The sequence below is a fragment of the Mustela erminea genome, chromosome 17, assembly GCF_009829155.1.
Source record: "Mustela erminea isolate mMusErm1 chromosome 17, mMusErm1.Pri, whole genome shotgun sequence".
Lineage (NCBI taxonomy): Eukaryota > Metazoa > Chordata > Mammalia > Carnivora > Mustelidae > Mustela > Mustela erminea.
In genome coordinates, this window is record NC_045630.1 from 12,519,623 (window position 1) to 12,536,509 (window position 16,887).

The following is a 16,887-nucleotide window of genomic DNA, read 5'->3' on the forward strand; positions in this document are numbered from 1 at the left end:
CCTAAGTTGTTCTGGAACCTTTGATCTCATAAGTATCCAGTGTTTCTGGGTGTTCCCACAAATTAAAAAAAATCCACTGGTACATCTCCATTCTGGTTTTGGGGTAGCAGAATTTAGTGATGTTTGATAAGGAAGAAGAATTCCTCTGTAGGAGAGGAAGGCAGGATAATTGCATTTATGAACAGAAGAGAGGAGGTGTGGAGAAGTGACGTGGACTGTTCTTCATAGAGGGTATCAGAAACAGAGCTGGGGGGTGCGGCGCCTGGGTGGCTCAGTGGGTTAAAGCCTCTGCATTTGGCTCAGGTCATGATCCCAGGGTCCTAGGATGGAGCCCCGCATCGGGCTCTCTGCTCAGCAGGGACCCTGCTTCTCTTTCTCTTTCTCTCTGCCTGCCTCTCTGCCTACTTGTGTGATCTCTGTCTGTCAAATGAATAAATAAAGTCTTTAAAAAAAAAAAAAGGAAAGAAACAGAGCTGGGGTGGCCTTAGGGGGACCAGTTCCTCCTGGTTGACCCAGGGCTTTCATGATTTTAGCACCCAAACTCTGCATCCCAGAAAGTGACTCAGTCCTGGCAGATGGCTAGTGACCCTATGTGATCTATTGACCCGTGGGTCCCCAAGCAGTCTCTTAGCCAGGTCACAGAGGTCCAAATTCCCTACCCACCCTACCTTTCTCTGCTGTACCTGGTCCCTGATGATCTGATACATCAGAGGTTAACAAGCCATTTAGAGCTGATAATGTGTTTAATGTTTCCTTTAAATCGTATTACTTGTCCTTACCAGGGTTAGATTTCCCATTCTTATCCAAGCCTTCTGCGGTGTAGCTTGGCTCTTTCTGTGATTCAAATCAGCTTAAATCCTAAAGGGTTTGAGCAGAAATTTTCACTGTGCTCATACTCGAGCTGTGTGTTTAAAGTTGGTTTATCCTATTGGGGACTGGGCCTGTTGGCTGAGACCCTGCTGTAATGAAAATCATGGCACCTTGCATAACTCCACTGCTTCGCAGTCAACAAAGCTGCCCTGTCCCCCCGCCAATCTCTCTCTCTCTCTCTCTCTCTCTCTCTCACACACACACACACACACACACCTTGTTGGAGGCTAGCAATAACCCCTTGAGATAGGCAGGTACTTACTGGTTGAAAGAAGTAAGAAGGGTAAGCAAAGAATTTCCTTGCAAGTGGTTTCCTCTTGAAATGTCATTAAGAAACATTTTATAAAACACCCTTTTAGGGGCGCCTGGGTGGCTCAGTGGGTTAAGCCGCTGCCTTCGGCTCGGGTCATGATCTCAGGGTCCTGGGATCGAGCCCCGCATCGGGCTCTCTGCTCAGCAGGGAGCCTGCTTCCCTCTCTCTCTCTGCCTGCCTCTCCGTCTACTTGTGATCTCTGTCAAATAAATACATAAAATCTTTAAAAAAAAAAAAACCCTTTTAAATCCTCTGTTTCTTTCAAACTTTATCTCCAAAGTATAAACCAAAGTGGAGTTCTAAATTGTCTGGAACCATTATTTACGAGAGCCAAACTATGGAAGCAGCTCAAGTGTTCATCAATAGAGGAATGGACAAAGTGTGCTATACACACACACACACACACAAGCACCGCACACACACAGGAATATTACTCAGTCATAAGAAAGAATGAAATCTTGCCATTTGCAACAACATGGATGGATCTAGAGGGCATAGGATACTATGTTTAGTGAAAGAAGTCAGAGAAAAAAGTACCATGTGCTTTCACTCATATGTTAAGAAACAAAACAAATGAGCAGAGGGAAAAAACAGAGGCAAACCAAGAAATAGACTCAGCTACAGAGAACTGATGGCTACTAGAGGGGAAGGGGGTAGGGGTATGGGTAGAACAGATGAGGATGACTTAGGAGTACACTTATGGTGAAAAGAAACAAATTTTACGAGTAGAAAATTTTTTCTGTGCACATGAATTGTTTGATAAATTGCCCTAGAAAAAATAATAATTTTAAAAATTCTCTGGAATCAGCTGTTGGCCACGCCTTGAGAAAACTTAGAGTCAGGCTGGAGGGGGTCCTGGACCAGCTTCTCCCTCCTAACACAGCCACCAACAGGCCCTAGAGCTACAGTTCCACTCTCTGTCACCTTGAAGGCTGGCAGGCCCTGCCCCTCTATTCCTTCTCTCCCAGAATATTATTTCTATGGGGAAGCACAGACTTATAAACATTCTCTTGAAATATTACCCGATGGTAAATTGGGAACTGTAAATAAAGAATATCTTATCCTTTGGCTTCCTGTCATATCGTCTCATAGACGCAAGTTCCTGTTTTAAGCACTACAGATTAAACAGAGCTATGGGCAAAGGAACGATGCTATAATGCTACCTCTTCAAGTATGAGATTTTAAAAAATGAAGTGCCATTCAAGTGATATTAATTATATAGTTTAAATTCTTATATGAGGCTTTGGTAAAGTTTCAGTAAATCCATGTTACATTGAATTAAATGACATTCAACTGCCAGTTTGTTCTCCCCAGCAGATTTTATATACACTAAAATCTGGAATTAAAGAGAGCCCCTGGGGGTTAAACGTCTGCCTTCGGCCCAGGCCTTGATTCCAGGGTCCTGGGATCAAGCCCCATATCAGGCTCCCTGCTCAGCGGGAAGCCTGCTTCTCCCTCTCCCACTCCCCCTGCTTGTGTTCCCTCTCTCGCTGTGTCTCTCTCTGTCAAATAAATAAGTAAAATCTTAAACAAAAATAAAAATTATAAAGAGCCCCCAGATGACTCTTTTGCTTAGGCACGTGTGGGAGACATTGAAATAGAGTAGGTATTTTGGAAGAATGTCATCCTGGGACTAAAACCCTTTATCATGGCTGATGAGGCCCTATAGGGCTGACATCTTGCCTCCCTCTCTAGCTTGTCCAAGGCGTCCCCTTACAAACCCAAGTATTTACAAGAACCCATTGTGTGCCTTTCCACCTCAGGGTTTTGGCCTTTCATTTCCCTGGGGGAAGGTACTTTCTGCTGCCCTTCACTTGGTCAAATTAGGTTCATCTTTCCTATCTCAGCTTAATCCTACCTTATTACATTAGCCTCCCCCACAACGCCCCCAGCACAAGGTCTCTGAACATTCTGTTCCTTCCCTTCGTAGCACTTCATCACCATTTGTCATTGAACCGTTCATTAGTAGTTTAATGTCCGAATTTCATACCAGGTTGTAAACTCTGACAGTGTACGGATCATGTGTGTTCTTTATCATTGTGGCTTTAACCCTCGAAATGCACCTGGGACAGAAACGGGCCCAATAAGCAGCTGCTTCAGTTCCACCGAAATTGTCATCAGCTAGATTTGAGGTTTTGGAAGCATGTTCCTGTTTCTAGTCTATTCGCCTTCCAAACCATGAGCTCCACTGCCATACGAATCTTCTAGACACGGATAACTCCGAATGTCCGCAGCTCTCACGTGTCCCATACTGGTCCACTGAAATGCCCCCAAATGTAAAAAAAATAAAAAATAAAAAAATAAAAAATGTAAAAAGGTTAAAAAACAAAACAAAAAAAGTGGGAAAAAAAAACATTTATTGAGAGTGTACTGTGCTGGATGGATACTTTATATAGTTGATCTAATTTGTTCCTCAGAACCACCCTTGAGGAATGTTATCTCGATTTCACAGGTGAGAAGTGAAAGGCTTAGGCAGATTAGCTAACTAATCTATTGGGCCTTGTAAGAGATGAAAATCAAGATGGCGCCCAAGGCCTACGCCTTTGCATTCTTGACTTTCAAGCACATGTTTCATTCATTAGAATCAGGTTTGGCTCTGCATGATGGAAAAGTCCAAAGTACGGTAACGGTGACTTCAGCAGGATGTAAAATGACATCTTCCTCACATGAGACACCAAGGAAAGCCATCTGGGGTCATCACCCTAGTAGATACAGGGTCTAATTTTTTCTAAGGCTCATGCACTGAGCTGCTGGGTGGAAAACTAGGCATAGGAAACTAGGACTGGAACTGAAAGACCAGCTAGATTATGGGAGTATCCAGGCAAGAGTGGACAGACAGTAGCTTGGGCTAGGGTGATGGCTGTTGAGAAGATGCATTTGAGAGAAATTTAGGAGGAAAAGTTGGCAGGGCATGGTGAGAGGCTGGAAATGCTATTTCCAAGACCACGTGGATCACCTCAAGTGTAAAAGTGAAACTGGGCTTCAAGTTCCAAATCTGACTAGTCAAACAGTATTGTGCTAATCACTGAAACACTAGGATAGACCCAGAGCATATCAACCCAGCCCAAGTATAAACTGTCTGGTCTGGGCCTTTGTTATAAGAATCAAAGTTTCTAAAGAACAAATTACGGCTCCTTAACTTGCTGCCTTAAGCAAAGGCCATTTATATCACCTCCAATCCTCATGTTCCGCAAGGAAAACAATCTTCTTTATAGACTACCAACCACACCTCACCTCAAATAGACTTGCCATAAATGAAGCCAGGAACTCCTGCAGCTCTAAAATGTTTTCCTCCTACTAAAAAGTCTTCTAATAGTTACCATGAACTACTTATCTAGCTTTTATCGGTGTGGAACTGTGCCTCTCACAGTATTTCCAAATGATCGTTTGTTTCTGTCTCATTTCTTAATTCATATATTTTTTTTAATTCCCCACCTCCCCTTCTCTCTTAACTCATATTTCTAAACTGCAGATAGCAAAGCAAAGTATTATTTACTTAGAGTTGTCATTGTGGTTTTATGATAATTTTAACATTCTTTGCAAGACGTTGCTTCTTTTTAGTAGCAAGAGCAAACAATATGTAAAACTTCTTCATGGCTGCTCTCCTTTTTGTACCATAAAAAGAACTGATGGCTTTAGAAATTAGGATTATGAGCCAAGCAAACAATGATGAAGACAGTTTGATGATACAGAATGAAAATTTATACTTAAACACAGCTCTTCTGTCTTTCTCCCATTTATATTTAATCTAAAGTCTCTAATAAACCTGCAGGAATTTCTTTTTATATCTATAAAGTACATAAATGTTTTCTTTGCAAAATAATAATTAGCATATCCTAATATTACTAAATTATACCCATAGGAGCCCAATTATTTTACTCTGCGATATTTAGCAATTTTAGCTTAAATTCATTTCATTACAAAAGCACTAAAAATGAGGTTAATGAAATAATTCTGAAAATCTTCCAAAGGTGACCAGGATGAGTTTAGGCAATTTGGGGGGCCAACTGTGTGTGTGGCCGAGGCAGGCATGTTTCTCTCTTTTAAAGGTAGCAATAAATTTTGCCCCCATTCCTGAAAATAACTGATTCAGTCAGAAAAGCTAAAACACTGCCCCAACATCTAGCAGCTCCAAGAATGCAAATTTAGGGATTCCGTAGCACCTGCCCACCAGCAACCCACTCTCGGGCTCTCCTTGAGCCTTGTCACCACCCAGAACTGCTTCAGTTATGACAATTAATCTCCAATATTCTGGCCTCTGATCATGACCATCTGTCCTTCCGGCTCTGTCCATTCTTCCCAACTTGGAACGCCCCACCCCAGTTTTGTCCCCTGTGCACTCTCTCCCTGGGTATCTCTCACCTCATTTATCATTCCCACTGGTACCTTCAACTTGCCTTTCTCATAGTCTTTTTATTACACCATCCCACAAAGCCAGGGATGGCCATGAAAATCCATTTTTTTTTTTTTGTCCAACCCAGACTGACAATATTGGACTCAGTGGAAAAATGTCACAATGCCCAGTACAGAAGACTGGCACACTTGGAAATCCTTTTGTATATCCCTGATCTGCTTCCAGCCCATCTGTTTCACTTCAAATACAATACCCTCCTCACCTTAAACTTCTGATCTGCGTTCTCTTCCCTTGGGCCCAGCAGAAGGGACTGTCTCCTGCCTGACTCTTTGCCCTCCAGCTGGAAACCTGTCTGCAGCCACCTTCTAGTGCTTTTGATCTGGAGAAGTTTTAATTCACATTTCTTAGGCACATTAAGGGAAAAAGTTACTAGGAATTTCCTCATTTTGTGTGACTATTTTTAAGACATTGAACTTCTAAGTAGTGACGAGCCATATGAGCAATTCTTCTTACTGAGAGGAAAGGGAAAAAAACCAACAACAATAGACCTGAGGTTCTTTATAAGTAAGTGGCTATAAATACGCAGGTATAAATATATAGATATATATGCACATATAGATGTAAAACAGCTTTATTGATATACAATTCTCATACCACATAATTCACCCATTTAAAGTGTTGAACGGTTTTCAGTATATTCGTGGAATTGTGCCGCTATCACCAAAATCGGTTATAAAACATTTTCATCAGCCCAACAAACATTTTCATCATCCCTATATCCACTAGCAGTCATTCCATCATTTCTCCCCAAACTCCTCAGCTCTAGGAAACTGCTCTTCTTTTTTATGTCTCTATGGATCGACCCATTCTAGACATTTTATATAAATGGAGTCAACACACTATGGCCTTTTGTGTTTGGATTTTATCACTTAGCATAATGTTTTCAAGGTTCATCCATGTTGTGGAATGGCTTGGAACTGCATTTGTTTCTATTGTCCAATACTAGTCTATGGTGTTGGTACAACACATTTTATTTACCGATTCATTAGCTGGCTGATGTTGGGGTTGCTTCCGCTTTGGGGCTATTATGAATTATGCTGCTAGGACCATTCCTGTGCAATATGTTTTCTGTTCTCTTGGTCATAGTCCTAGGAGTGGAATTGCTGGATCATAAGGTAACTCTACATGTAATCTTTTGAGGAACTACCAAGCCGTTTCTCAAAATGGCTACACCATTTCCCATCCCAATAAGGGGTCCAATTTCTCTATATTCTCATCAACACTTGCTACTCTCCCTCTTTTTGCTTACAGGCATCCTAATGGGTGTAAAATGATATCTCATTGTGGTTTTGATTTACATTTTCCTGATATTTAATGATCCTGACTATCTTGGGGTGCCCGGGCGGTTCAGTTGGTTAAGCGTCCAACTTTTGATTCAGCTTAGGTCATGATCTCAGGGTCGTGAGATCAAGCCCTGCTTCAGGTTCCAAGCTGGGTATGTATGAGCTGCTTAAGATTCTCTTTCCCTCTCCTCGGCCCCTCCCTCTACTCATGTGCTCGCTCTCTCTCTCTCTCTCTCTCTCTTTAAAAAAAAAAGATGATATTGACTATCTTTTCATATGCTTATTGGCCATTTGTATATTTTCTCTGGAAAAGTATCTATTCAGACACTTTAACCTTTTTACTTCGGGTTGTCTTTTTAGAGTTGGGTTATAAAAGTGCTTTACATAGCCTAAATACATTAGGACCTTACCAGATAGATGATTTGCAAGTATTCTCTACCATTCTGTGGGTTTTCTTTTTTCTTCTTGATGGTACAGCAACAAAAATTTCTAATTTTTTTTAAAGATTTTGTTTATTTATTTGACAGACAGATCACAAGCAGGCAGAGAGAGAGGGGGAAGAAGGCTCCCTGCTGAGCAGAGAGCCCGATATGGGGCTTGATCCCAGGACCCTGAGATCATGACCAGAGCCGAAGGCAGGGGCTTAACCCACTGAGCCACCCAGGAGTCTCCCAAAATATCTAATATTGATGATATCTAATTTAACTATTTGTTGTTATTGTTGATGCTTGTGCTTTTGGTGTCATAGCTAAGAAACCGTGGCTTAATCCAAGATCTCAAAGATTTACACCCATGTTTTCTTCCAAGAATTTAAGTTTTACAGTTTGAGCCGATTTTTGTATGAGGTGTGAGGTGAGGGTCCACCTTCATTCTTTTGCATGTGGCCATCCAGTTGCCCCAGACTATTTTTCCTCCATTGGAGGAGGCTGGTGCCCTTTTCAGAATCGACTGACCATAAATGTGAGGGTGTATTTCCGGGCCTTCAATTATATCTATTGATCTATATGTCTTTCTTTTTTTTTTTTTTTTGGCTTTGATCATGTCTTTATTCAAAATTAGCTGTCCAAAATTATTTGACTTTTATGAATAAACGTTAAGTTTTTAGGCAGCAGGCTTCTCTGCAGTGGGTTTCTTTTCTGCAGGCTTCTTATCAGCTGCTGGCTTCTTGGTAGCTGCAGCCTTTTTCCCCACCACAGGTTTCTTCTGCTTCTTCACACTAACAGCCTTCTTTCCTTTCTTCCCTACCACAGGCTTCTTGCCTGGAACTCCCTTCTCATCTGATTTGGCTTCTAAGGTTGCCGCCGCCTTATCCATCCGGAGTTTGTGATTCTTGGCCTGGCGAAGAATGGTGTTCCGGCGCATGGTCTTTGCATAGGGGTTTAGTTTCAACATGATTCTCAGGTTCTTCAGTGGATTCTTCTTCAGGACCCTGCGATGAATCTTCTTGCGTGGTGCTCAGAGGGCTCTTTGGATCTCTGGACTTTTCAAGATTCTGCTAAGGTCTGTATTAAGCATCTTATGCATGGGAAGGTTGTAATTACTCTTGAGGGAGGCAGCCTCACGCCAAGTGCCATAAAGATTGTCTAACTTGCGGAACGCACTTTCAGTCCGAATGCAGAAACGTCCCACATGCCCACCAGGAGCAAGTTTCAAAATGTTCAGTTTGCTTACATTAAGTAAAGTAATTCCAGGAATGTTTCTGAAGGCCTTGATGATACCATTGTCTTCATTGTAGATGATGCAGGGTCCCCTGCGCTGGATTTGACGGCGGTTTCTCATTTTGCCCTTGCCAGCTCTCATTCGCTGAGAGGCATAGACCTTTTTGATATCATTCCAGGCTTTAAGTTTTTTAAGAAGCAAAACAGCCTCCTTGGTCTTCTTGTAGCCTTCAACTTTATCTTCAACCACCAAAGGAAGTTCAGGAACTTCCTCGATAACGATGACCTTTAGACATGACCAGCGCTGGTAAGGCCAAGGCAGCCAGGGCAGAGCAAATGGCATATCGCTTCTGTGTCATGTTCACTCTGCGATGCCAACGGCACCAGGTTTTGGTGGGTGCAAACATGCGGCCCCCACGACACATATTTCCAAAGGCACCCTGGCCAGAACGGTGAGTCCCACCACCTCGAACTCTGGGAATTCGAGCCACAGCTCTGCCAGTACCCCAAGACTCAGCACTGGTTTGATGATCTGCTAATTCACTGACAGCATATGGCTGTCTGTTGTTTTTGCACAAGTTGGTGTGAACAGAGTTCACATTATCCGGTCGAATGGGAGCCTTGAACACAGCAGGCAAAGTTACATTTTTGCCAGATGATTCCCCCTTTTCCGAGTACACAGATATCAATGGGCGAGCACACGCCATCGCGGGGAGAGGAGAGGGCCTTGATCTATATGTCTTAACTTACGCTAGTACCATCTTGTCTTGATAACTATGGCTTTGTAGTAAGTTTTGAAATAAGGAAGTGTGACTCTCCCATCTTCACTCTTCTATTTCAAGATTGTTTTAGTTATTTTGGGTCCCTTGAATAGTTCCATACGAATTTTAGGATCAGCTTGTTGCTTTCTAAAAACAAAACAAAACCAACTGGGATTTAGATAAGGATTGTGTTGCATCCACAGTGTTCTGGGGGGGGTCGGAATTTGAAGTCTTTTTATTTGTTTAGATCTTTAATCACTTTCAACAATATTTTGTAGTTTTCAGAGTATAGGTTTTATGCTTTTTATCAAATGTATTCCTGAGCATTTTATCCTTCTTGATGCTGTTGTAAATAGAATTGATTTCCTAATTTCATTTTCAGATTTTTTTATTGCAAGTGTATGGACAACATTTTTTATATACTAACCTTGTATCCTGTGACCTTGATGAACTCATTTATTAGCTGTAATACTTTCTTTGTATGGATTCAGGATTCTCAGTGTATAAGATCATGTCACCTGTCACCTGAAGGTTCTTCAGGACTACAACAACTACACAGTGATAGGACTAAGCTGGCGGTGGTTCTTCAATCCCTTCAAATTAGTGATGTGTTTTTTGCTGAGAATGTTTCATTTTTCTCGTTAGAAAAGATAAGTCTCTCAACAACAAAATTCACTACTAATTCTTTACACATTGCATTTCAACTAAGGCAACTGAAAAGCACAGTTTTGGTTTTGTTTTGGTGGTGGTGTGTTTTTTTAACCACAAGAGTTGCACTTGTCAGCCTATAAAAACACATGAGATCATGATGGCAAAAAAACTGTCAGTATTTATCTTTTTCATTCAGAAGGCAGCATGATTTAGTGGAAAGACCTCCTCGGCCTCTGGAATTAGAAGAGCAGTTGTTAGCCCACCTCTTAGCAGTGATATTAAAGGGTTAACGGTCAGGAATCGGGGAGGGTCCAACGACTTCTCCAGGCTTCCTTCTGTAGGCTGGCTGTTCCCTCTACAGAGGACGGAGTCTCAGGAGGGTAGCAGTGCCCTGGACCAGAGGAGACAGCACTAGCTAAGCCCTTTCCTTGGAAAATGCCTACTTCTTTTTAGTCTAGGCTTTTCTTTGGTGTCATCTATAATTCTTTTCCTGGTTACACGTTACTATGACATTTCACTTCACTGAGGAAACCCTCTCACGCTTAGAGTGGATCTATCGTTGATGAACGTATATCCAGACCTTATCTGGCCTGGTGCCTGATCTGCAAAATGCATGGGAAAATCAGTAATGATCTAGAAGAGCAAACCGGCTGTGGCCTTATCTCAATCACAGGGCCCCGGCTTGGTCACGGGGATGGAGAACTGGCAGGGGAAATTCCAGGCCTTATCATAATGCTCATTGCTGTAGCTGCCTCGTTGCTTCCTTCCTTAATATGCAATTAAGGACTGACTTTGTAAGAGACAAACACCATGTCAGTTTTATGATAGTCAAAGCCTATAATCTGAACATGTGTTTTCCCAGCTGGGCTCGAGAGCCTGGTGGCAAGAGTGTGGCCCTCAAGTCAGTTTGTCCTTCGATTCAAATCCTGGCTCCATCTCGTCACAGCACAAGACCTTGGCCATTTACCTACTCTTTCTAACCTTTTACACCCTCTGTAAAATGAGCACATAGTAGTTCATAGAAATGATGGTGAGAATTGAAGAAAATATATATAGTCCTTACCATACGATAAGCACACGCTATGCTTTAGCTGTTAGGAGGAGGGTGAGGAATATTCTTCGTCAGGCATTGGGCTAATTAAGCTAAGAAAATTATTTTAAGCCCACTCCAGTGGTTTTCGGATGTTAGTATACATAGCCATCACCAAGAATAATTTTTTTTAATGAAAATTCCCAGACTCTACCCCCAGACTTTCTGCTTCAGTAGTCAGGGGCAGGGCCCAGGAGTCAGCCTCATTAGCAACAGCTGTACGGCAGCATCCTGACGCAGGTGATCTGCAGGCACTTTTAAAAATTACCTTTCGTTTCGCAGGCACCTGGATGGCTGAGTCGGCTCAGAAGCTGCCTTCAGCTCAGGTCATGATCTCGAGGTCCTGAGATCCAGTCCCAAGTGGGGCTCCCTGCTCGGAGGGGACTCTGCTTCTCCTTTTCCCTCTGCCCCTCCCTCTGCTCATGCTCTCTCTCTCTCTCTCTCTCAAATAAATAAAATCTTAAAATAAACAAAAAAATAAAATTACCTTTCATTTTGATATCATTTCAATTTAGAGAAAAGCTGCAAAAATAGCAGAAAGAACTCATGCTTTACAAAGATTCGTCAATTTTTATTTTGCTACATTTACTATATCACTCTCTTTTTTCTCTATTTGTCTCTAGAAAATTTTTTTCTAAATCATTTGAGAGTAGGTTGTACCTCATACCTCTTTACTCCTTAAAACTTCAGTGTGTATTTCCTAAAAATAAGAATATTCTCTTTACAGGGACACCTGTGTGTCTCGGTGGACTGAGTGTCTGCCTTTGGCTCAGGTCATGATCCCAGGGTCCTGGATTTGGTCCCCAGTCAGGCTCCTTGCTCAGCAGGGAGGCTGCTTCTCCCTCTGCCTGTTCCTCCCCCTGCTTTTGTGCTCTCTCTCTTTCCCTGAAAATAAGCCAATAAAATCCTTAAAAAATAAAAACAATATTCTCTTTACATAAGCACTGGTCAGTTATCAAATTCAGGAAACTCAACATTGATAGGATACTTTTATCTAATAAACAGTCCATATTCCAATTTCATCAGTTTGCCCCAATATGCCTTTTCTCATACCTTTTTCTCCCCATACAGGATCCAATCCAGTACATACTGCATTATGAGTGACATGTCTTTTGTCTCCTGCAATCCGGAACAGTGCCTGAGCCTATCTTTACTTTATGACATTGACTTTTTTTTTTTTTTAAAGAACACAAGCCAATTATTTAATAGAACATCCCTTATTGTGGCTTTGGCTAATGTTTTCTAGTGATTAGATTTGGGTTATCTATTTTTGGCTAGAATCCTACATAAGTGAGGTGTCCTTTTCAGAACATCTCCTCCGGAGGTGACACACGATACCCGCTTGCTTCTTATTGGCGAGACAGACCTCACTTTGAGAAATACTTGAGCAACCACCGTCCATTCCAAGAGGCCTCAGAACCTGAAGTGGTCAGACGAGGACTCAGGATGGATACTATTCTGAATTTTCTGATTGTGGATTTGTTACGGGACTTCTCTGTCCATTGCCTTGGTAGCTCAGGAGGTCACATATTCAACACACTACTATTACCTTCAAAACCACAACATACTTATGCTGAAGTTATACAATTCCCTACCTCTACTCCCCATTGCTTTGATTTTTTTTTTTTTAAAGTAAGCTCTATGCCCAACAAGGGGCTTGAACTCATGAACCTGAGATCGAAAGCCCTGTACTCTACTAAGTAAGCTAGCCAGGTGCCCCCCAACCCCCACCTATTTTCACTCGTAGTAACTCTGGATCATGACTTCTATTCTGTGGTTAATGCAGATGATCTAAATGATGTATCACGTAACATAACTAGATGTACCCATGCTCTTGGTGGTAGTTTGAGGCTAGTGGAGAAAACTTAATTTCTGGCATCACACATTTTACAATGACCTATCAGCTTCCTCTTTGGTGGTGTGCTTGGAAAGGCTCACTTATTCTTCCATTACCTCTAAAACATGAGGCATGAACTGTAACTGCTGTTTTATTACTGATGGAAGATGTTAGTCTTTAAAAGGCTGGCATATCTTGCGACGCTGGTGACATAGTTGGTTAAGCATTGTAGCCTTGGTTTCACCTCAGGTCCTGATGTCAGCCCCACATCAGGCTCTGCACTCAGCAAGGAGTCTCCTTGAGTTTCTCTCTCTCTCTCTCTCTCTGCCCTTCCCCCACATTCTCTCTCTTTCTCTAAAATAAATAAACAAATCTTTAAAAAATAAATAAGTAGGGTGCCTGGGTGGCTCAGTGGGTTAAGCCTCTGCCTTCAGCTCAGGTCATGGTCTCACGGTCCTGGGATCGAGCCTATCAGGCTTTCTGCTTGGTGGGGAGCCTGCTTCCCCCTCTCCGTCTGCCTGGTGCTCTGCCTACTAGTGATCTCTCTCTCTGTCAAATAAATAAATAAATAAATAAAATCTTTAAAATAAATAAGGAAATAAAATAAATTTTAAAAATAAAAAATAAAAAGCCGGCATTTCTTGAGACCAGCCGCATGTCAGCCGCCACGTAACATCTCACAACAACCGGAGAGGAATGTTTCTACAGACAAGGAAACAGAATTACATAACTCACTTGACAGCAAACTACTAACAAGCAATGGAACAAGGATTTAATCTTGGGTCTAAATGAACTCTTAAATCTACTGTTTACAGGTAATGCCAATAAAATGCAATGGTAAAGATAGAGTGAGCAACCTCAATTCACAAATTTCAGAATGCCAGAATTAGGCCTGCTTCTCAACATTGAAAGGGCAGCTTCAGGTCAAATGAGAGCAGCACCTTCCAAAATGGCCAGGAAACCTGAGGGACTTTTACCCCGCAGGGCCCTTCAGGAGAAAACTGGACGTATAGTAACAGATTCTTCCAAAAATTTTGAAAATAAAGTTGAAGTCCCCGTGTTCTTGCCTGCCTCTCACCTACCCTCCTTCTTCCTCTCCGTAGATTACTATTACTGTGTTTTTATACTTTGCATAAATAATGTCATTACAAATATAAATCATATAATTGAATACAAAAATACTATGTTATATGTAAATATGTACAACTTGGTGCTGCCACCAAACATGTTTTCAAGACCTAGCATTTCTAGCAAAAGTTGGTCTAATACACAATGTCTAAATACACATTTTTAAAAAAGATTTTATTTATTTATTTGACAGAGATCACAAGCAGGCAGAGAGAGGAGAAGGGAAGCAGGCTCCGTGCTGAGCAGGGAGCCCAATGAGGGACTCGATCCCAGACCGTGGGATCATGACCTGAGCGGAAGGCAGAGGCTTTAACCCACTGTGCCACCCAGGCGCCCTAAATACACATTTTTAAGCATTCATATTAATGATCATGTGGCATGAATTCCTGCAATTTATTTATGTGTTCTCCTCATGAAAATTATTTGGTTTATAAGGTGTTTTCTGGGATGTTAGGATTGATTGGAAAATGCCTTTAACATTGGAGAGTAACATTATGAATAAAGCCCCCAAAGAGAAAGAGGAGAAAAGATGGGCGGAGCTGGCATTTAGCATTAGAAAGACTCTTTCCCTTGAGCTTCAAGGTCTGAAAAAGACATTATTCATTTCAATAACTCCGCATTAGGAAAAAAGAGGTAAGTGTCAAAATAGATGCTATACTAAAGACTAATTAACGTTTTATGTATTCTCAGATGTGCAAGTTGTCCTTATTTATTTACTTAATAAACAAGCTTAATTTTAAAAAATATTTTTTTTATTTATTTGACAGAGACGGAGAGAGAGAGATCACAAGTAGGCAGAGAGGCAGGCAGAGAGGGGGAAGCAGGCTCCATGCTGAGCAGAGAGCCCGATGCGGGGCTTGATCCCAGGAACCTGAGATCATGACCTGAGCTGAAGGCAGAGGCCTAACCCACTGAGCCACCCAGGCGCCCAAACAAGCTCAATTTTTTAGAGCAGGTTTAGGTTTCAGCAAAGTTGAGCAGGAAGTACAGAGAGTTTCCGTATAACCCCTCCGCTCACACATATACCACCTCCTACAGTATCAATATCATACACCAAGGTGGTACCTTTGTTTTATTATACATAGATGAAATTATGTTGACACACCATTGTCCTCCAAAGTCCATAGTTGACACTGGGATTCACTCTTGGTATTGTATCTTCCGTGCGTTTTGGTAAATGTATAATGGCATGTACCCACCCTTGCAGGATCACACAGAAGAGTTTCACTTGGGCATAAAAATCCCCTGTGCTCTCCCTATGCATTCCTCCCTCTTCCCAACTCCTGGCAACACTCATCTTTTTATTATCGACATAGTTTAACTGGAATTACACAGTATATATGTAGCCTTTTCAGATTGGTTTCTTTCACTTAGTCACACATGTTTAAGTTTCCTCCATGGGGGAAAACTCCATGACTTGATAGTTCATTTCTTTTTAGTGCTAAGTAATATTCCAGAATTGTCTAAATGTACCACAGTTTATTGATTCACCTACTGAAGGACATTTCAGTTGCTTCCAAGTTAGGACAATTCTGAATAAAATTTCTATAAATATCCATGTATAGGGTTTCATGCGTCTCCGGGAGTACAACCCTTTTCAGTAAATACCAAGGATCATGATTTCTGGATTGTACAGTGAGAATGTGTTTAGTTTTAAGAAAATGTGAAACTGTCTTTCAAAGCAGCTGTGCCATTTTACATTCTTACCAGCCCTGAATGAGAATTCCCATTTATCCACATCCTCAACAGCATTTGGTGCTGTCAGTGTTTTGGACTGTGGTCCCTCTAATAGTTATTAGTGGCATTTCATTATTGTTTTAATATGCAAATCCCCAATGCACATGAGCGTTATCTTTTCATATGCTTACTTTCCATCTGCATATCTACTTCGTGAGGTATCTGTTCACATCTTTTGCCCAATTTTTCATTGGATTGTTTGCTTTTTTTTTTTTTTTTTTGCTGAGTTTTTTGATAGCAATCCTTTATCAGACGTGTTATTTGCAAATATTATCTCCCCCTCTGGCTTGTTCTTCTCTTTCTCTTTACATTGGCATTCATAGAGCAGAAATTTTTTAGTTTTAATGATGCCCAGCTTATCACTTATTTCTTCCATGCATGGTGCCTTTTGCATTGTGTCTAAGAAGTCATCATCCAACCCAAGGTCATCCAGATTCTCTCCCATGTTATCTTCTAGAAATTTTAGAGTTTTGTGTTTTACATTGAGGTCTTTTATCTATTTTGATTAATTTTTGTGAAAGTTGTAAGGTCTATGTCTAGATTCATTTTTCTCTACATAGATGTCCTATTGTTCTAGCACCATTTATGGAAGAATCTATCTTTGTTCCATTGTACCATCTTTACTCCTTCATCAAAGATCAATTGATGATATTTATGTGAGTCTATGTCTGCACTGTCTATTCTGTTTCATTGATCTAACTTTTTTTTTTTAACCTATGCTTCACTGTCTTGATTACCATAGCTATAAAATAAGTCTTAAAGTTGTGTAGTGTCAGTACTTTGACTTTATTCTTTTCCTTCAACATTGAATTGATTATTCTGGGTCTTTTGTCTCTCTATGTAAATATAGATTCAGATTGTTGCTATCTACAAGATAACTTGCTGAGATTTTGACTGGCATTTTTTTCTTGTCTAATTGCATTATCTTGGACTTCCTCTCTACTAAGTCCTTTAATATCACCTAGTCAGTTTCCATCTTCCAAAATGTTGTTGACATCTCTCATTTGCTCTGGTCTCCATATTTGTTCTCTTTTTCCTTGTGGATTTGTATCTTTTTTAAAAAGATGTTTATTTTATTTATCGTTAAGTAAACTGTATCCCCACTGTGAGGCCAAAACTCACAACCCCACGATCAAGAATCTCAT

At 41.1% G+C, this 16,887-nt stretch overlaps 1 protein-coding gene and 1 pseudogene across 1 annotated transcript in view; both read right to left on the reverse strand.

The window, feature by feature from the left end:
* LPGAT1 (lysophosphatidylglycerol acyltransferase 1) overlaps window positions 1-16,887 on the reverse strand; it is a 120,932-nt gene that overhangs the window by 89,884 nt on the left and 14,161 nt on the right. The gene's annotated exons all lie outside the window — the stretch shown is intronic.
* On the reverse strand, window positions 7,894-9,260 carry LOC116576665 (annotated as a pseudogene).